Source organism: Phyllobates terribilis, unplaced genomic scaffold (assembly GCF_046119375.1).
Source record: "Phyllobates terribilis strain yellow unplaced genomic scaffold, ASM4611937v1 Scaffold_10__3_contigs__length_209671492, whole genome shotgun sequence".
Classification (NCBI taxonomy): domain Eukaryota; kingdom Metazoa; phylum Chordata; class Amphibia; order Anura; family Dendrobatidae; genus Phyllobates; species Phyllobates terribilis.
The window spans coordinates 163,266,650-163,288,230 of record NW_027362770.1 but is presented as its reverse complement, the minus strand read 5'-3'; the positions used below and the strand labels follow the sequence as shown (position 1 = coordinate 163,288,230).

Genomic DNA, 21,581 nt, shown 5'->3' with positions numbered 1-21,581 from the left:
GGTATTCTTTTACATTGTTAATTATAGGATACTCAGCTTTACACTGTTATGGGTAAAACTCTTTTTTATTGAGATTTATGGAACATTCTGGAAGTCACTCTTATAGGGTAATTATTTTTTCATCATTATAGGACACTTAGGATAACACTGTTATGGTGTAACTATTTGTCCATCACTATTTATATAGCAGTCTGGATGTCACTGTAATGGGGTAACATAAAAGGGATAACTATTTATACAACTCTGGTTGACACTATTATGGGGACTCTGGGGGGCATTTTATGGGGGCACTCTGGCTATATCAAGGCACTGTTGCCCATAACAACCAGTAAGCTGGTATTCATTTTACCTGTGCAGCCTAGAAAATGAAAGCTGCTCTCTGATTGGCTGCAGTGAGGAACATGGGCGCCTCCTCTCAGGTTGCCGACTTCCTGGAGGCTCAAAGAACAAGTGATGAGTGGAGATCAAAGGGGAAATGATGTTGAACTCGAGAAGGAAATGGTGATGATGTTACGTGCAGACCCACCCAGAGACGTGCGAGGCCTCGAGTACTGTCAGCAACACAACCGCACATCCACAATGTATGACTGTACAGTACATGACAATGGAGACCTCCCCGAGGTACACAGCATATGGGAACCTCACAATACACCTCAGCTGCTGCAGAACCTCACAATGCACCTCAGCTGCTGCAGAACCTCACAATGCACCTCAGCTGCTGCAGAATCTCACAATGCAGCTCAGCTGCTGCAGAACCTCACAATACACCTCAGCTGCTGCAGAACCTTACAATGCACCTCAGCTGCTGCAGAACCTCATAATACACCTCAGCTGCTGCAGAACCTCATAATACACCTCAGCTGCTGCAGAACATCACAATACACCTCAGCTGCTGCAGAACCTCATAATACACCTCAGCAGCTGCAGAAACTATAATACACCTCAGCTGCTGCAGAACATCATAATACATCTCAGCTGCTGCTGAACCTGATAATACACCTCAGCTGCTGCAGAACCTCATAATACACCTCAGCAGCTGCAGAAACTATAATACACCTCAGCGGCTGCAGAACCTCATAATACACCTCAGCTGTTGCAGAACATCACAATACACCTCAGCAGCTGCAGAACCTCATAATACACCTCAGCTGCTGCAGAACATCATAATACACCTCAGAAGCTGTAGAACCTCATAATACACCTCGGCTGCTGCAGAACCTCATAATACTCCTCAGCAGCTGCAGAACCTCATCATTCACCTCAGCAGCTGCAGAACCTCACAATACACCTCAGCTGCTGCAGAACATCATAATACACCTCAGCTGCTGCAGAACCTCATAATACACCTCAGCAGCGGCAGAACCTCATAATACACCTCAGCTGCTGCAGAACCTCATAATACACTTCAGCAGCTGCAGAAACTATAATACACCTCAGCTGCTGCAGAACCTCATAATACACCTCAGCTGCTGCAGAACCTCATAATACACTTCAGCAGCTGCAGAAACTATAATACACCTCAGCTGCTGCAGAACCTCATAATACACCTCAGCTGCTGCAGAACCTCATAATACACTTCAGCAGCTGCAGAAACTATAATACACCTCAGAAGCTGCAGAAACTATAATACACCTCAGCTGCTGCAGAACCTCATCATACTCCTCAGCAGCTGCAGAACCTCATCATTCACCTTAGCAGCTGCAGAACTTCACAATACACCTCAGCTGTTGCAGAACATCATAATACACCTCAGCTGCTGCAGAACCTCATAATACACCTCAGCAGCTGCAGAACCTCATAATACACCTCAGCTGCTGCAGAACCTCATAATACACTTCAGCAGCTGCAGAAACTATAATACACCTCAGCTGCTGCAGAACCTCATAATACACCTCAGCTGCTGGAGAACCTCATAATACACCTCAGCTGCTGCAGAACCTCATAATACACCTCAGCTGCTGCAGAACCTCATAATACCCCTCAGCTGCTGCAGAACCTCATCATACACCTCAGCTGCTGCAAAACCTCATAATACACTTCAGCTGCTGCAGAAACTGTAATACAGCTCAGCTGCTGCAGAACATCACAATACACATCAGCTGCTGCAGAACCTCATAATACACCTCAGCTGCTGCAGAACCTCATAATACACCTCAGCTGCTGCAGAACCTCATAATACACCTCAGCTACTGCAGAACATCATAATACACGTCAGCTGCTGCAGAACATCATAATACTCCTGAGCTGCTGCAGAACATCATAATACACCTCAGCTGCTGCAGAACCTCATAATACACCTCAGCTGCTGCAGAACCTCATCATACACCTCAGCAGCTGCAGAACCTCATCATACACCTCAGCAGCTGCAGAACCTCATAATACACCTCAGCTGCTGCAGAACATCATAATACACCTGAGCTGCTGCAGAACATCATAATACACCTCAGCTGCTGCAGAACCTCATAATACTCCTCAGCAGCTGCAGAACCTCATAATACACCTCAGCTACTGCAGAACATCATAATACACCTCAGCAGCTGCAGAACCTCATAATACACCTCAGCTGCTGCAGAACCTCATAATACACTTCATCAGCTGCAGAAACTATAATACACCTCAGCTGCTCCAGAACCTCATAATACACTTCAGCAGCTGCAGAAACGGTAATACACCTCAGCTGCTGCAGAACCTCATAATACACCTCAGCTGCTGCAGAACCTCATAATACCCCTCAGCTGCTGCAGAACCTCATCATACACCTCAGCTGCTGCAGAACCTCATAATACACTTCAGCAGCTGCAGAAACTATAATACACCTCAGCTGCTGCAGAACATCACAATACACCTCAGCTGCTGCAGAACCTCATAATACACCTCAGCTGCTGCAGAACCTCATCATACACCTCAGCTGCTGCAGAACCTCATAATACACCTCAGCTGCTGCAGAACATCATAATACACCTCAGCTGCTGCAGAACATCATTATACACCTCAGCAGCTGCAGAACCTCATAATACACCTCAGCTGCTGCAGAACATCATAATACACCTGAGCTGCTGCAGAACATCATAATACACCTCAGCTGCTGCAGAACCTCATAATACTCCTCAGCAGCTGCAGAACCTCATAATACACCTCAGCTGCTGCAGAACATCATAATACACCTCAGCAGCTGCAGAACCTCATAATACACCTCAGCTGCTGCAGAACCTCATAATACACTTCATCAGCTGCAGAAACTATAATACACCTCAGCTGCTCCAGAACCTCATAATACACTTCAGCAGCTGCAGAAACGGTAATACACCTCAGCTGCTGCAGAACCTCATAATACACCTCAGCTGCTGCAGAACCTCATAATACCCCTCAGCTGCTGCAGAACCTCATCATACACCTCAGCTGCTGCAGAACCTCATAATACACTTCAGCAGCTGCAGAAACTATAATACACCTCAGCTGCTGCAGAACATCACAATACACCTCAGCTGCTGCAGAACCTCATAATACACCTCAGCTGCTGCAGAACCTCATCATACACCTCAGCTGCTGCAGAACCTCATAATACACCTCAGCTGCTGCAGAACATCATAATACACCTCAGCTGCTGCAGAACATCATTATACACCTCAGCAGCTGCAGAACCTCATAATACACCTCAACTGCTGCAGAACCTCATAATACACCTCAGCTGCTGCAGAACATTATAAAACATCTCAGCTGCTGCCGAACCTCATAATACACCTCAGCTGCTGTAGAGCCTCATAATACACCTCAGCTGCTGCAGAACCTCATAATACACCACAGCTGCTGCAGAACCTCATCATACACCTCAGCAGCTGCAGCACCTCACCATACACCTCAGCTGCTGCAGAACATCATTATACACTTCAGCTGCTGCAGAACCTCATAATACACCTCAGCTGCTGCAGAACATCATTATACACCTCAGCTGCTTCAGAGCCTCATAATACACCTCAGCTGCTGCAGAATCTCATAATACACCTCAGCTGCTGCAGAACCTCATAATACACCTCAGCAGCTGCAGAAACTATAATACACCTCTGCTGCTGCAGAACATCATAATACATCTCAGCTACTGCAGAACATCACAATACACCTCAGCTGCTGCAGAACCTCATAATACACCTCAGCTGCTGCAGAACCTCATAATACACCTCAGCTGCTGCAGAACATCATTATACACCTCAGCTGCTTCAGAGCCTCATAATACATCTCAGCTGCTGCAGAATCTCATAATACACCTCAGCTGCTGCAGAACCTCATAATACACCTCAGCATCTGCAGAAACTATAATACACCTCAGCTGCTGCAGAACATCATAATACATCTCAGCTACTGCAGAACATCATAATACACCTCAGCTGCTGCTGAACCTGATAATACACCTCAGCTGCTGCAGAACCTCATAATACACCTCAGCAGCTGCAGAAACTATAATACACCTCAGCTGCTGCAGAACATCATAATACATCTCAGCTACTGCAGAACATCACAATACACCTCAGCTGCTGCAGAACCTCATCATACACCTCAGCAGCTGCAGAACCTCATAATACACCGCAGCTGCTGCAGAACCTCATAATACACCTCAGCTTTCCTCCTTCTTACGTATCTTTCCCACCTGATCTTTCTATCACAATAAATGACATCACTCTTTCCCCTGTACCGACAATCCGCTGCCTCGGAGTAACCCTTGACTCCGCCCTGTCCTTCAAACCCCACATCCAAGCTCTCGCCACCTCCTGTCGCCTCCAGCTCAAAAATATTTCCAGAATCTGTCCTTTCCTCAACCCTCAATCTGCTAAACTGCTTGTGCACGCCCTCATCATCTCCCGCCTCGACTATTGCAACATCCTCCTCTGTGGCCTCCCTGCTAACAGTCGCACCTCTCCAGTAAATCCTTAACTCTGCTGTGTGACTGGTCCATCTCTCGCCTCTCTACTCCTCTGCTACCCCCCTTTGCAAATCCCTTCACTGGATCCCAATTGCCCAGCGTATCCAGTTCAAACTACTAACACTGACCTACAAAGCCATCCATAACCTCTTTCCACCGTACATCTCTGAACTAATCTCCCGATGTATTCCCTCATGTAATCTCCGGGCCTCCCAAGACCTCCTTCTCTCCTCCTCACTTATTCGTTCCTTACCCAATCGCCTCCAAGATGTCTCCCGAATATCCCCCATCCTCTGGAATTCTGTGCCTCAACACGTCCGATTATCCACCACATTCAAATCCTTCAGACGGAACCTGAAAACCCATCTCTTCAAGAAAGCTACAGCCTACATTGACCACGCTGCCTCCTCAACACCGGAGCTACTACAACCCCTCAACCTACTGTCTCCTTCCCCATTCCTGTAGAATGTAAGTGTGAAGCCTCTACTCAGAGAAGCCCGTGTTTTACCCTGGGTGTTGGGGGACTCGGTGTCGGGCCCTGTTGGAGAGATGGGATGCTCAGGGCCGTCACATTAGAAAGAGATGGTGTGGGCTTGTCCGGGTTGAGTGGCTTATTTTAACGACTACGCCACCTGTGGTGCCTGGTGAAGGGTCACCAGCGCCGGTACAGGTCGCTGAGGCTCGATGTCATGGCGGCTAAAGTTCTCACTGCTCCCCACAGGCGGAGCAAGGCCTCAGGGCAGGCAAACAGGAAAGAGAGGGGGTAGCAGTGCGGGGAGTACGGGCACCGCGTCGCATGGTATGGTGCGTAATGAACAGTCCGGAGGCCATAGGGGTGAACTTCCAAGGCTTTACTCACTTAGAGATGTCAGCGGGAAGGCGACTCCCTGCTCCCCGCGGAGTCCTGCGGCCACCAGGGACGGGGGTCCGACCACCTCCGAGAAAGTCCAGTGTGAGGTAGCGACCCTACACCAGAGTGTTCCTGCACTACAGACTTCACCCTTTCCCGTCTGTGCGTGTGTAGATAGGCCGGGTCTCCCTCTGAGCTCCTCTCAGGACTAGGGCACGGGTGGCAATTCCTCTCCATCCGATGTCCGGTGGGATCCTCAGGGCCTAACCGGGCTTTCACGTCCAGGACATAGAGTACAAGGTCGGGTGTCGGTACCGCTCTTGCAGCCGGAATCCCTCTGAATAGATCAGGTAGGCGAGGACAGATGGCGTGTTCCGCTCCGTCTGCATCCTCCCCGGGACCCATTTGCTGGGGAGCCACACTCTAAAGCTCCCGGGGCCTTCTTGATCCTGGTCCTTGGCCAGGTTGAGACATTCCTTGTCTGCAACCTACCTCCCGTCCCAAGGCCAGGGTACGAGGGTCGGTGCAGGCCCACACAGGATCTGTGCTCCCGGAGGGAGGTCACATTACACACAGTATTTTGACCGCACAGTACGACCAACTAATTAACTAATTAGCAGAAGGACCACGTGACAGACCGACTGCCAGAAGACTAGCCAGGGCTAGACAAAGGACCAGAAGAACCAAGGACCAAGATGGCTTTTTAATTAAATATGAAATCTAAAGTGTAACTAACTTGTAAGTCCTCCACCCTCACCCACTAACTGGTTCCTACCACTTTGTGTTCCCCAGTCTCCCTGTAACCAGGGGAGCAGCACCTAGTGCATACTAGCTCCCTCTGGTGGAAATGTGGTGTTGGATGCAAAAGATTAGGTCACTACCATCGCACTGTTCTTACCTCAGAGGAGGAACACTACACTCCATTAAAGAAGTGCAGCATTCCTGTGGCGGTCGGTCCCTCAGGGGCGCCACATAAGCCCGCAAGGGCAGGGTCCTCTTCCCTCTGTACCAGTCTATCATTGTTAGTTTGCTTACTGTAAGTGATATCTGTATTTGGTATGTAACCCCTTCCTATGTACAGCGCCATGGAATCAATGGTGCTACATAAATAAAAAATAATAATAATAATAATAGAACTGCCTCCTAGTCTCTCCTGGTAGAGGATATAGCTCTTGATAATACTTCCTCTTAGTTTCACCAAAAATGATGAAGGCAAAAAGACACTTTGTCCTTGTCAATGATATGGGCACAGATAGTACTGCCTCCCTGCCTCTTTTGGTAATCAATGCAGGATACTACCTGCTTGTCTCACTAAAATTGACGAAAATACGGATATACTCCAGATACACGATATTGACATAGATAGTACTACCTCCTTGTCTCTAAACATAAAGAAACTACTTCCCTTTCTTTCCCTGTAAATGATGTAGACACAAATAGTACTACCTCCTTGTCTCTCCATATAAAATTACTACTTCCCTGTCTTTCCCTGTAAATTATGTAGACACAGTTTGTACTACCTACTTGTTTCTCCTGGTAAATGCACCTCTCTGTTTTTCACCCTAAATGATGTGGGGACAGGTCCCAGTACATGATGTAGATAATGACAGTATTGACTTGCAAAATCTAGCTGTAAATAATTAAAGTTCAGATAGTACTACCTCCCTGTCTCTTCCTATAAAAACCCAAGATACAAATAGTACAGCATTATTTTCTCTACTTATAAGTGATAGAGACATACACATAGTTGCCTCGCCCTTATAAGTGATGCAAGCACAGATAGAACGTTCTCATTTTATCTCCTTATACATTTTATAAATTAAGTAAGCAAAAATAGAACAACCTCCCTGTCTCTTCCAATAAATTATTTAGACACAGATAGTACTTCCTCCCTGTCTCTCCCTATAAATTACTAAGGCATAGAAAATACTTCCTCCCTGTCTCTCCCTATAAATGATTTAGGCATAGATAGTACCTACTCCCTGTCTCTCCCTGTAAATGATTTAGGCATAGATAGTACCTATTCCCTGTCTCTCCCTGTAAATGATTTAGGCATAGATAGTACCTACTCCCTGTCTCTAGCTATAAATGATTTAGGCATAGATAGTACCTTCTTCCTGTCTCTCCCTGTAAATGATTTAGGCATAGATAGTACCTACTCCCTGTCTCTAGCTATAAATGATTTAGGCATAGATAGTACCTTCTTCCTGTCTCTCCCTGTAAATGATTTAGGCATAGATAGTACCTACTACCTGTCTCTAGCTATAAATGATTTAGGCATAGATAGTACCTACTCCCTGTCTCTCCCTGTAAATGATTTAGGCATAGATAGTACCTACTCCCTGTCTCTCCCTGTAAATGATTTAGGCATAGATAGTACCTACTCCCTGTCTCTCCCTGTAAATGATTTAGGCATAGATAGTACCTACTCCCTGTCTCTAGCTATAAATGATTTAGGCATAGATAGTACCTACTCCCTGTCTCTAGCTATAAATGATTTAGGCATAGATAGTACCTACTCCCTGTCTCTCCCTGTAAATGATTTAGGCATAGATAGTACCTACTCCCTGTCTCTCCCTGTAAATGATTTAGGCATAGATAGTACCTACTCCCTGTCTCTAGCTATAAATGATTTAGGCATAGATAGTACCTTCTTCCTGTCTCTCCCTGTAAATGATTTAGGCATAGATAGTATCTACTTCCTGTCTCTACCTATAAATGAGTTAGGCATAGATAGCATTTCCTCCATGTCTCTCCCTGTAAATGATTTAGGCATAGATAGTACCTACTCCCTGTCTCTACCAATAAATGATTTAGGCATAGATAGTACTTCCTCCCTGCCTCTCCCTACATATTATTTAGGCATATATAGTACTTCCTCCCTGTTTCTTCCTATAAATTATATAAGCATAGATAGTACTTCCTCCGAGTCTCTTCCTATAAATTATTTAGACACAGATAGTACTTCCTTCCTGTCTCTCTCTATAAATTATTTAGACACAGATAGTATTGCCTTCTTGCCCCCCTATAAATGATGTAGGCATAGATAGTACTGCCTACCTGCCTCCCTATAAATGATGTAGGCACAGATAGTACTGCCTTCCTGTCCTTCCCTATAAATGATGTATGCACAGATAGTATAGCTCTTTCTCTCTCAATAAATGATGCAGGCACAAATAGTACTGCTTACCTGTCTCTTGCTATGAATAATGTAGACACAGATAGTACTGCCTCCCTGTCTCTTCCTGTAAATCATGTAGACACATACAGTACTGCCTCCCTGTCTCCTCTTATAAATTATGTAAGAACAGATATTACTGTTGGCACAGATAGGACTGCCTCCAAGTTTCTTCCTATAAATGTTATAAGCAGTGATAAAATGGCCTCAGACTTTCGCCATGTCACCACTCAGGACAGAAGTCATAATTATATAGACGGTATACGGTATATACAAAATGTCAGACAACCCACCTTTTGTTATCACCAGAATGGTAAATCAGGTCACCTAGGTTTGTGGATTTGAAGGCGTCAAGGCAACGAGAAGCCACAAATTACATCTAATCTGTGGAGAAAAATGCAAAAAAAAAATAAAAGTAAGATAAGATCAAAATATGTCTGATTTCCTGGCTGCCAGCTACTTTGTGGCACGCGAAACATGGCAGCACGATATTTATCAGCAACATCCAAGAACATTTTTAAGCATCTTCTACACCGGTTTTGATCTATCAGATGAATTTTCAATGATGAAATTCTTTTGGATTACGGCAAGTACATGGACCTGAAAAATCTCCAAAAAAGAATATTATACACCGTGAAGTTCTAATCTAAGAAACGAATGTCAATAGCTCCATCATCTGGACGGTGTCAGTACTGCACGCATCTATGTGTATCAGTGTAGTACTAAAATGTTTTGAAAAAGGACAAAAACCTTAATGAACCAGAGAAAACGAACATATGGTTTATGATATTGGGGCCCTGATAAGAAGAAAACAAACCCCATCTGAAGCTGATTTGAAGGAGATCACTTGGGGCCGATCACTTTTTTATTCCGTTTCATGGGTTCTCTAGGAGTAGAAACTGATAATCTATCCTTACTATAGGCCAATAATATTAGATCTGTGGGGGTCTGGCTCTGGGATCCCCGCTAATCAGCTCGCTGTTCGTTTACTAGTGGCTATACCCGGTATTGCAGGTGAGTTCCATTTCCTTGAAAACTTCACAGTTACCAACAAAAGTCTTGTAAGACGGTTAGAAAAGACTGACTTCAACTCCTCTTTGGGCCAGTCCACATCCATTAATGTTATAACTTGTTACCATGTTTCGCCATGCCGGCGCTGTTTCTGGTGGTTGGCGTTTCGCCCAAAGTGAGAACTTGATATAATTATTGTTATGATTGCACTAATTTCCTGTGTGTGTTGGTGTTCTCAGGAAACATATGCCGTGTAACAGGTTTTCAAGGATGGATTGGTATACAAAAACTTTGCACTCAGGAAGATATAATGGAGGACATTTTATTTGTATAAGATGGCGTTTAGCCCCTGCTTTGGGCTGCATTCAGAAACAACCCGACTCCAGGGAGACAGGGTTCCGCCATGCCTGGGCCGCTAGCGTCCTACCACCGACGACTATTAGAAGGACTCAGGCCCCTGAGCAACGACAGGGTGGTCTGGATACCCAACGCTCATCAAGCCAATTGGGATTCTCTTAGTTTTCAAGGATGGCGCCCAGATAACCTGGCTTGGGAAGCAAATATGTGGTCAATCTTGAGGCAACCAAAGTAGTATATGATGCCTAAATGGCTAGAAAATGCGTCAAGCTGGTTGGAGCTGTATGGCCATCTGACGGGAGGGTGGTTCATGTTGAAGAGAGCTCCCAGCGTAACCACGACCACGTTGGTTCCCTTCAAAAAGGATCAGTCGCAGATGGCTTCAGCAGCCTTACAACCAGACATCGCCTTCAAAATGTAGTTAAGGATGGGTGCAAACACCATAACAATGTGCTTCTTCAGGCTACATCATCAGTGTGAAAGCGAAAGCCACCACCAAGAGTGACTGAGACTGGTCAGTGAGGACCTCTGAGGCTTGGTGTCACATAAGGTGTGGGAAAGACAAAGTGCAACACGAAGGGAAAGGGGGAGGAAGCCCAAACACTAGAGAAAGGGGAAGTGGAGACCCATAGGCAGATCTAATAACACCCTGCCTGCCTTACCGTCCCAGTATTGGTTCCATACCAATTGCTGAGCAGGACCCTACACCCTGTATGTCCCTAGAGCTTGGCCCTAGATAGGGAGGGGTGAGCACTAGTCAGGCCCCACTACAAACTAAAGACAACAAGGTAGACAAACAAAGGGGATTAACTTAGCTTGAGTAGACACCAGAGGAGAAACGCCAACTGTCCTCCAAGGGCACAAGAGAAAAAGCTAGCCAACTGCTAGTGCTCCAAGCATGCACAAAGGTACATAGAAGTATCACGGGCAATTGCCTGGAGCAAACTGAGAGTTTTTAACTCCCATGCAAAGGTGTGTCAATCAGCAGCAGGAGGGAGGTCGCCACTGGGTCTTAAAGGAAGAAGAATTAAGAATGTGTCTGCAATGCCAAGCGCAGTGACCTTCCACAGCCAGATCCAGAGCGACTGTCTATTACACCTGACACAGGCATGAAGGTCCGGTAGCTTATCTTGAAGTAGGTCGATGTCCAACAGGGCGCATCCAGCGGGTATGAGTATGACAATCTGTAACAAAGCAGTCACATACCATGTGCCATTTATAATACTGGGATCTTCTTATGTGCCAGAGGGGTCTTTGGACCACCTTAGACATGAGGATTACCACTGTAACCCCTATAACTATGCCCTTGCCCTTTGGGGGACCTAAACTAACCCAAGCTGACGATGCATTCCATCCGCCATCCATCTGATATCGTATCATCTACTGTAAGAAGCCGGCTGATGAATAATAAGCGATCTTTTTGCTGCCGTTATACACCCGCCTATAAATCATGGCCGCTTCCACCATTGCTGTCAGCGGTCAGACAAGACAAATAAATACAAGGTGATTACTAATCGTTGGTTAAACATCGGCCTCACTTTCTGCCGTTCCATTTATGATCAATAAATGTAATAATCTTATATCTTGTGCTGCTCTAGAATCAATCATTCACATTCACGGATCATGAACCAACAGCGTCCCAGAGACAATAAATAATCCATGAAATACAGCGGCAAAAGCCCCAACAGGATGCAAAACAAGTCCATAATGATTAAATGGAATAAATCTAGGAAACCAGAGACAGAGAAAAATCACAGATCAGTCCTAACGCCCAGGATAACAACAGCGGGCGCAAGTGAACAATTCTTTATTACTTCTATGTGTTCTCCTGAAGGGTTGGGTTATCTTTAAAAATGACTCGAAAAATAGGGAATATTTTCACTGAACCCCTTAAAAAGACAGCTGACAGTCATTTGACACTATACTGCCTTAAAGACCCAGCACCTTTTAAGAGGGTTAAAAATGACTTTTCATATATACCCTCTTACAATGAAGAGAAAAACTGAACAATACAAAAAAAAAATTATGAGACCGAACTAAGATTATTCAGTGGTTTCCCTCCACTCAGGGTCAGTTGCAGAGGGCACATGGAGCAAGTAGGATCTACACTGACTGACACATGTGAATTTGATGTATAGTCTGAGGTTATGAAATGGGGGCTTACTTTTATTAGACCTAGTGATCACATGTTCCCCCTATCAACCACAGATAACTGATTTTACAACAAGGGGCTGTGTCTCCTATAGCTCCCCTAGGTACAGTAAAAAACTGAAAAATAAAAATAATTGCATCTGAAGTGAGACCCAGTGGAGATTGTGCAGGATTAAGATTATTCGGCCGTTACCCTTTACTTGGGGTCAGTTGCAGAGGGCACATGAAGCAGGTAGGATCTACACTGACTGACACATTTGAAAGTGGTGTATTGCCTGAGGTTATGAAACCTTACTTCTGTTAGATCTAGTGATCACTTGTCCCCCCTCTCACCCACAGATGACTGATTTTACAACAGGAGGCTGTGTCTCCTATGGCTCCCCTAGTTACAGTGAAAAATGGGACCATGAAAGAAAAATTGTATCTGAAATGAGACTGGGTGCAGAGTGTGCATGACTAACATTATTCAGTGGTTTCCTTTCACTCAGGGTCAGTTGCAGAAAGAAGGGAATCTACTCAATAATCTTAGTGGTTTCCCTCCACTCAGGGCCAGTTGCAGAGGGCACATGGAGCAAGTAGGATCTACACTGAGACGCATGTGAATGTGGTGTATTGCCTGAGGTTATGAAATGGTGGCTTACTTCTATAAGACCTAGGGATCACATGTTATGCCTATCACCCACAAATGACTGATTTTACAGCAGGGGGCTGTGTCTCCTACGGCTCTTATGGATACCCTAGTTACAGTGAAAAACAGAACAATAGAAGAAAAATTGTATATGAAGACAGAGTGGAGATTGTACACAACTAAGATTACTCAGTGGTTTCCCTCCACTCAGGGTCAGTTGCAGTGGACACATATGACAGGTAGGATCTACACTAACTGACATAGGTGAATGTGGTGTATCGCTTGAGGTTATCAATCATCCCCAATGACTGATTTTACAACAAGTGGCTGTGTCTCCTATGGATTTTATTGATATTCTAGTTACAGTGATACAGGGAAAAAAAATAAAATAAAATATATATATATATATATTTTTTGTATCGTGTTAGCAAGTAGATAGAAAAATATTTAAATTTGAGAGTCCTCAGTGGTTGATACCTTTTAATGACTAACTGAAAAGATGGTAACAGGTTGCAAGCTTTCAAGACTACTCAGGTCACATATTTATACACAATAGGGCACAGAAATAATGCAATAGATGAGACAGGCGATGAAAAGCAGAGCTATTACTATGGGAGAGAGAAACATTTCTGGATGTAAATATTTTAGCAGTTCATAGATAAGGACTGTGAAAGTTTTATTGTTTGGTGCAGTGTTGTGATGACAATCCATATTTCCAGACTCCCCACTTCTGTGTTTCAGGCAGCCCCCAAATCTAAGAAGCATCATTGTTAGACGCTCCCTGTCATCTCCACCAGCTACAGGAACCTTTCCTTGCAACCAGAAAAAATGTAAAACCTGTCCATCTATAATGACCACAGACAAGATGAAGATCCCCAATTCACATCAGGACTACAAGATCCCAGGTACGTTCAGCTGTATCACATCTAATGTAGTGTACTTATTTATATGTACCAAATGTCCATCAGGTGGTTTGTATGTAGGGGAGACAGGGCAAAAACTTAGGACAAGGATGAATCATCATCGCCACACAATACAAGAAAAAAGAATAGATCTACCTGTAGCCAAGCATTTTTGTTCCCCTGATCACAGCATCAAAGACATTAAAATACTCGTATTAAAAGGTAACTTCAAATCTCAGAGAGAAAGGAGAGTCTCGGAATATAAACTAATGGTGACCTTTGACACCTTCAGAGCAGGAATGAATGTGTCGCATGGATTTATGTCATTCTACATCAACTAAGGAATGTGCCCATCAGACTTGTGGGGTTATCACAACACTGCACCAAACAATAAAACTTTCACAGTCCTTATCTATGAACTACTAAAATATTTACAGCCAGAAATGTTTATCTCTCCCATAGTAATAGCTCTGCTTTTCATCAGCTGTCTCATCTATTGCATTATTTGTGTGCAATATTGTGTATAAATATGTGACTTCAGATTTGGGGTTATACTAGCCTGATGAAGAGGCCTGAGTAGTCTCGAAAGCTTGCAACCTGTTACCATCTTTTCAATTAGCCATTAAAAGGTATCAACCACTGAGGACTCTCAAATCAAAATATTTTTCTAGTTACAGTGAAAAACTGAACTATTAAAAAAATTATCTGAAGTGAGACAGAGTGGAGAGTGTGCAAGACTAAGATTATTCAGTGGATTCCCTCTCCTCAAGGTCAGTTGCTGAGTGAAGGGATACTACTGAATAATCTTAGTGGTTTCCCTCCACTCTGGGTCAGTTGCAGAGGGCATCTGGAGCATGACTGACACATGTGAATGTGGTGCATCACCTGAGGTTATGAACTGGGGGCTTGCTTCTATTGGACCTAATGAACACTTGTACCTCCCCCTAATTACTGATTTTACAACAAGCGGCTGTGTCTCCTATGGCTCTTATGGATTCCCTAGTAACAATGAAAAACTGAACAATAGAAAAATAAATTGAATCTGAAGTGAGACCAGGTGGAGAGTGTGCACAACTAAGATTATTCAGTGGTATTCCTCCACTTAGGGTCAGTTGCTGAGTGAAGGGGAACTACTGAATAATCTATAATCTTAGTGGTTTCCCTCCACTCAGGGTCAGTTTTAGAGGGCACATGGAGCAGGTAGGCTCATACCATGACACATGGTATGAAAGGGGGGCTTGCTTCTATTAGACCTAGTGATCACTCCCTCCTGCCACCTTGATGACTGATTTTACAACAGGGGGCTGTGTCTCCTATGGCTCTTATGGATACCGTAGTTTCAATGAAAAACTGAACAATAAAAAAAAAATTATCTGAAGGGAGACCGGGTGGAGAGTGTGCACGACTAAGATTATTCAGTAGTTTCCCTCCACTCGGGGTCAGAGTTGCAGAGGGCACATGGAGCAGGTAGGGTCTACTGTACACTAACATATGTGAATGTGGCATATCGCCTGAGGGTATCAAAGGGGGGCTTGCTTCTGTTAGATAGCGATCAATTGACCTCCCATCTTCCCCCGATGACTGATTTTACAGCAGGGGGGCTGTGTCTCCTATGGCTTTTATGGATTCCCTAGTTTCAGTGAAAAACTGAACAATATAAAAAAAATGATGCTATCCCCCAGAAATCTTTTATGATGTTTTAAGGGACATATGAAAAAAACATTTTTTTTCAAACCTAAGAAAACAATGTAAAAAAAAAATGCCAAAAGAAATATAATTGAAAGTCATGATTATTCAGTATAATATACATTTTCTTGCATAAAAATTACATAAAACAATAAAATGCACTTACTAGGTATCCTAATAACTAATCCTAATAACTTGAATTAATTTAATTGACTATTTAAGTTGAGAAAGAAATAACCCTACAATAAAATTAAAGAAAGGAAAACAATAAAAAAAAGTGAAAAAATATATATAAATTACTCCAAACATTGATAAAAATCAAAATAATTTTTTCTGCATAAAATGAGGCCTGGTGCAGCCATATAAATAAAAAAATGGGAAAAAAAATGCTGAGGCAAGAAAAAAAAAAGGGCGAAACAAAAAAACAAAAGGACTCAACCATCTTATCACTCAACGATACAACATATTATAGAATTATCCGGAAGGATGCGAAGTTAGGTTTGTAAATTTGACAGACTAATAATTGCTAATAATAGCAGAGCATAAAGTCAGATGAACAGATGCACCGAGGAGGACGACCGCCCAGACGTCTAGTGGAGCCAGACGCTTATCTGCAAAGATAAAACTAAGGGAGGAAGTACCAAACCGCAATTACAAGAGCAATTAATAGAGCAATAGTGCAGACTCATTCTCGTCCTCACTAACTGCGGACCGCTGTATTGTAATACCGTACACTAATGGCTCGACAATTGAATATTCCCTTCTAATTAGAAAAATAGGACATTTAAAAAAAAAACAGCCACTAGGTGGTGCTATGGAGTAAACTTCATTTTTGCCACTAGGTGGTGCTGTGGGCATTCAATTTTGTATTTAGAAGAACATTAAATGCAAAACTGAACTGTGCTCTCCCTAGTACACTTCTTTAGGGGTGGTGTGTGATGGTGTGATTTTTGGATCCTCCTACAAGACCTTATATTAGGCATTAACCAGTGTTGTCATTTACATATATATTTGCAAAGTACCAGAGTAAATAGTGAGATGAGTGTATCTTTTTCAAATTTTCCCCAAAAAGACGTGTATGACACTATTCTCTTTTCCCTGCACAATAATCTTCTTCTCTGCTGTCACACACTATCTGTACAGTTTATTCAGTGTTTTACAGCTGTGAGCTATAAACTATAAAGATTCATCATAAAACAGCTGCTGCATTCCCTGTCTCGGCTTTTATACAGTCCCTCCTGATAGGCTGCTTTATACAATGCGATGTGGTAGCTGCAAGGGATTATGGGAAAGCTGCCCTGGCTGATTCAATGTGTGAAACAAATATCATTTTGAAGAATTCCATTGGTATTAAATCAATTCGCTCATCTCTAGTTACATTTATTACCCTAATTTAGTTTATGCATCCTAATGACTCTTTTGTTTTATGTAAAATTAATATTTGATATTGCAATACCATGCCTGACCACATGGTGCGCTGCTCAAGGAGAACCTTTCAAAAGGTAGCACATGTATTACAATGATCTTTTGCTCCATCTAGTGGTACAGTTATGTATAGCATAATTTATGTTTATTTGTTTTCTCTTTGAAAGCTAAAAAAGCTCTCTAGAATTGAAATTAAATTATGAATTAAATAAAAAAAGGAACAGAACTTCCTATTATACAATGATTAAAGGGGTAGTCTGCTTTAAAAATTTAAATACCTTTATTTAAAAAAGGAACACAGGTTTAGTAGCCAATGGAAAGAGCGTCTCTTACTCTGGAGGAGGACCTGTCCTGTCCTCCATTACATCAAAAGCCTTTTGGCATGAAGCGACACTGTAATGCTTAATTTACCCTGTGGTGGCACTGCTGAGAAATGTAACACCTATCGATAGATTCCTACACAGATAACAGCTGATTGCTGGGAGTACCAGCATTAGGACCCTTTTGGTTCAATTCATTATTGCCATTTTTTTAGTCAATTATCTTTTTTTCAATTTATGGTATTCTTTGATTTTTGCTATGCCAAATTTATCAAAATAGTGACCACGGTTCATGAGTTTCAAGTCAAAAGTCAATGCTGTTTTTTTCTATCTTTACCATTTTTCGGACTTTTTAGAGCAAAAAAAAGTGGCATTTTTTTTATTATTTTTTTTTAAATGTCATAAAAATTGCTAAAAAAAAATATTCTTTTGTCCATAAAATCACTCCAGGGAAAGACTGAAGTACATTTGTGGCATATTTAGCGACTTTTCGAAAGGTTGCAAATAATAAATTAGGCAAAAACCTCTAGAAACTGCAAACTTTGCCCATAATGGTGAACGTAAAAAAAAAAATATATAAAAAAATCAAAGCGCAAAAGAAAGATGAATATGGCAAAATCAATACAAAGGTGCAAAACGCCTAAAAACTCAACAAAAAACAGGCGCAAATGCACTGATGAATCGGGCCCTGGGAGCTGTTGTGGGCTTAGTTATGTCTTCAAAAATTCACATAGTCATATATTTGTTAAAAAAAAGGTGTTAATTGGTGTAGAGAGAGTAGGTTTCGTTAACCCTTTTGGCGAGCACGCTTGGGTGCTCGCCGAGTATTTTGGCGTGCTCGGCATTTCTGTTAGACAGCTGTGACACATGCAGAGATTGACTGTTCGACAGTCAATCTCTGCATGTGTCACAGCTGTCTAACAGCCGTGACACTTGTAGCTGCGGCGACAATTCAAGAAATGCCGAGCACGCCAAAATACTCGGCGAGCACCCAAGCGTGCTTGCCAAAAGGGTTAATGAAACCTACTCACTCAACACCAGTGTTAATATAAAGAGTCACGTTCCTGGACAAGTATTACTAATGCTTTGGTCACGCTCCGGAGATTTTCATACCTATTCTGACATTTTAAATAGCTGCACTTTAATACCGTGTGTATTTAACAGAGCGATAATGAGAGCGCTGCAGGCGCACGGGAATAGATGTATAACTTGGGAGGTCACTTACGGGGAAGGCTATGGGGTCTGTACCGGGGAGATAACTAGCGGTAAGACCCGCACATAGTTCCTGTGGATTGTATGGTGTCTACAGGGAGGAAAAGCAAGCTCCAGCTCAAGTTGTCATTGCCCTCCTTCTCTATGGGCACTATAAACTTGTGGAAGGCCTCTTATTTCATAGAATAAGCATTACCAAGCAGTTATAGAGGGCAGCCTGCTGGCGTAGAAACACCTTACACTCCATCCTCATTTCCAGGAAAACAGCTAATCCGATCACAGTTCTTAATGGCTGGTATTATGGACTTGTAATAAATCTGTGTGCCTCTGTGTTGTCTTATCCCACTAGGGGTCTCCCTTCTGTGTAACTTGCTGTCTGCTGCCTGTTATCAAGTGCAATCCATCCGTAGCAGCAGAGAGACAAAGATGGATTACCCGGAGTGGGGGTGGTTCCTTGCTACAGGAAATGGGGGTGGTTCTTTGTCTCTACAGGAAGTGGGGGTGGTTCTTTTGTCTCTACAGGAAGTGGGTGTGGTTCTTTGTCTCTACAGGAAGTGGAGGTGGTTCTTTGTCTACAGGAAGTATGGGTGGTTCTTTGTCTACAGGAAGTGGGGGTGGTTCTTTGTCTCATCAGAAAGTGGGGTGGTTCTGTGGCGCCCGAGGGTTCGACCGCCACAGGGATGCTGCACTTCTCTAATGGAGTGTAGTGTTCCTCATCTGAGGTAAGACCAGTGTGATAGTCGTGACCCAACCTTTGCATCCAACACCACATTTCTCCACCAGAGGGAGCTAGTAAGCACTAGGTGCTGCTACCCTGGTTACAGGGAGACTGGGGAACCAAGAGTTAGGGGAACCAGTTAGTGGGTGAGGGTGGAGGACTTACAAGTTAGTTACACTTTATATTTCATATTTAATACAAAGCCATCTTTGATCTTGGTCCTTTTCTGCTAGTCTTCGGCTGTTCTCTGTGCTGTCAAGCACTGTGTGTTAATGTGACCTCCCTCCCGGAGCGCAGATCCAGTGTGGGCCTGCGCCGGCAAGGGACAGAGCCCTCGTACCCTGGCCTTGGGACGAGTGGTAGGTTGTAGACCAGGAATGTCTCAACCCAGCCAAGGACCAGGATCAAGAAGGCCCGGAGCTTAACATTGTGGCTCCACAGCAAATGGATCCCAGGCAGGATGCAGATGGAGCGGTGTACGCCACCTGTCCTCGCCAACCTGATATATTCAGAGGGACTCTGGCTGCAAGAGGGGTACCGGCCCCCGACACCCGACCTTGCTACTCTACGTCCTGGACGGGAAAGCCCGGTAGGCCCAGAGGATCCCACCGGGTATCGGATGGAACGGAGCTGCCACCCGTGCCCTTGTTCTGAGAGGAGTTCAGAGGGAGACCCGGCCTATTTGCACACACACGGACAGGAAAGGAATCGGTCTGTAGTTCAGGAACACTCTGCTGTAGGGTCCCGACTGAATGCTGGACTTACTCAGAGGTGGTCGGACCCCCGTCTCTGGTGAGCGCAGGACTCCGTGGGGAGCAGGGAGTCGCCTTCCTTTGCCAGCTATGTGAGTAAAGCCTAGGAAGTTCACCCCTATGGCCTCCGGACTGTTATTTCTGCTCCACACTGCGGGACGCGGCATCCGTTTCTCCTCTACTGCTACCCCCTCCATCCTGTCCCTTTGCCCTGAGGCCTTGCTCCGCCTGTGGGGAGTAGTAATAACTTTGACCGCCATAACATCATGCCTCAGCGGACTGCAGCGGCGCTGGTGGCCCCTCACCAGGCACCACAGGTGGCATAGTCATTAATTAGCCACTCAACCCGGATAAGCCCTCACCATCTCCTTTTAATGTGATGGCCCTGAGCACGGGTCGGGTCCGGGCCACGGCTGCATCCCATCTCTCCATCACTGGACCCGACTCCGAGTCCCACAACACCCAGGGTTAACTAAAAGGGCTTACACCGGAGACTGGACGTCACAGTTCTTTGTCTACAGGAAATGGGGGTAGTTCTTTTTCTCTACAGGAAGTGGGGTGGTTCTTTGTCTACAGGAAGTGGGAGTGGTTCTTTGACTCTACAGGAAGTGGGGGTGGTTCTTTGTCTCTACAGGAAGTGGGGGTGGTCATTTTGCCTCTACAGGAAGTCGGGGTGGTTCTTTGTCTCTATAAGAAGTGAGGGTGGTTCTTTGTCTCTACAGGAAGTGCAGGGTGGTTCTTTGTCTATTCAGGAAATGGCGGGCAGTTCTTTGTCTCTATAAAAAGTGGGGGTTGCTGTTTGTCTCTACAGGAAGTGTCAGAGATTCTTTGTCTTTGACTAAGTTTTTGTCTCTTTACCAGAAGTGGATGTTAGCTTTGTTTTTCCATAGGAAGTGGGACCGGTTTTTGTCTCTTCACAGGAAGTGGTGGATTTGCTTCTTTACAGAAAGTGAGGCGGGTTTTCGTCTCTCTATAGGAAGTTGGGGGTCTTTGTCTCTACAAGAAGTAGGGACAGATTTTTGTCTTTCTACACAAAGTGGGATTTGGTCTTTTTCTCAAGACAAAGTGGGAGCGGATCTTTGTCTCTCTAAAAGAAGTAACAGTGGTTATTTATCTCTCTACAGGAAGTGGGGGCAGGTCTATGTCTCTCTACAGGAAGTGAGGCGGGTCTATGTCTCTACAGGAAGTGGGGGCATTTTTTTTGTCTTTTTAAAGGAAGTGAGAAAGTTTTTGTCTCTTTACAGTAAGTGGGTCTAGGTTTTATTTTTTATAAGAAGTGAAAACGTGTCTTTGTCTCCCTACAGGAAGTGGGGGCAGATCTTTGTCTCCCTACAGGAAGTAGGGGCATGTCTTTGTCTCGTTACAGGAAGTAGGGGCGGGTCTTTGTCTCTCTAGAGGAAGTGGGTTCGAGTTTTTGTTTCTTTAAAGGAAGAATGTGCAATTTTTTGTCTCTCTACAGGAAGTGGGGAAGGTCAT

General features: G+C 44.1%; 1 protein-coding gene across 3 annotated transcripts in view; it reads right to left on the bottom strand.

Moving 5' to 3' along the window:
* ARHGAP8 (Rho GTPase activating protein 8) overlaps positions 1 to 21,581 on the bottom strand; it is a 203,781-nt gene that overhangs the window by 142,516 nt on the left and 39,684 nt on the right. For all 3 annotated transcript variants that reach the window (XM_073650050.1, XM_073650053.1, XM_073650051.1), the window contains one exon: positions 9,237 to 9,327. The gene's annotated coding sequence lies outside the window, so the exon portion shown is untranslated. The remainder of the gene's footprint in view (positions 1 to 9,236; positions 9,328 to 21,581) is intronic.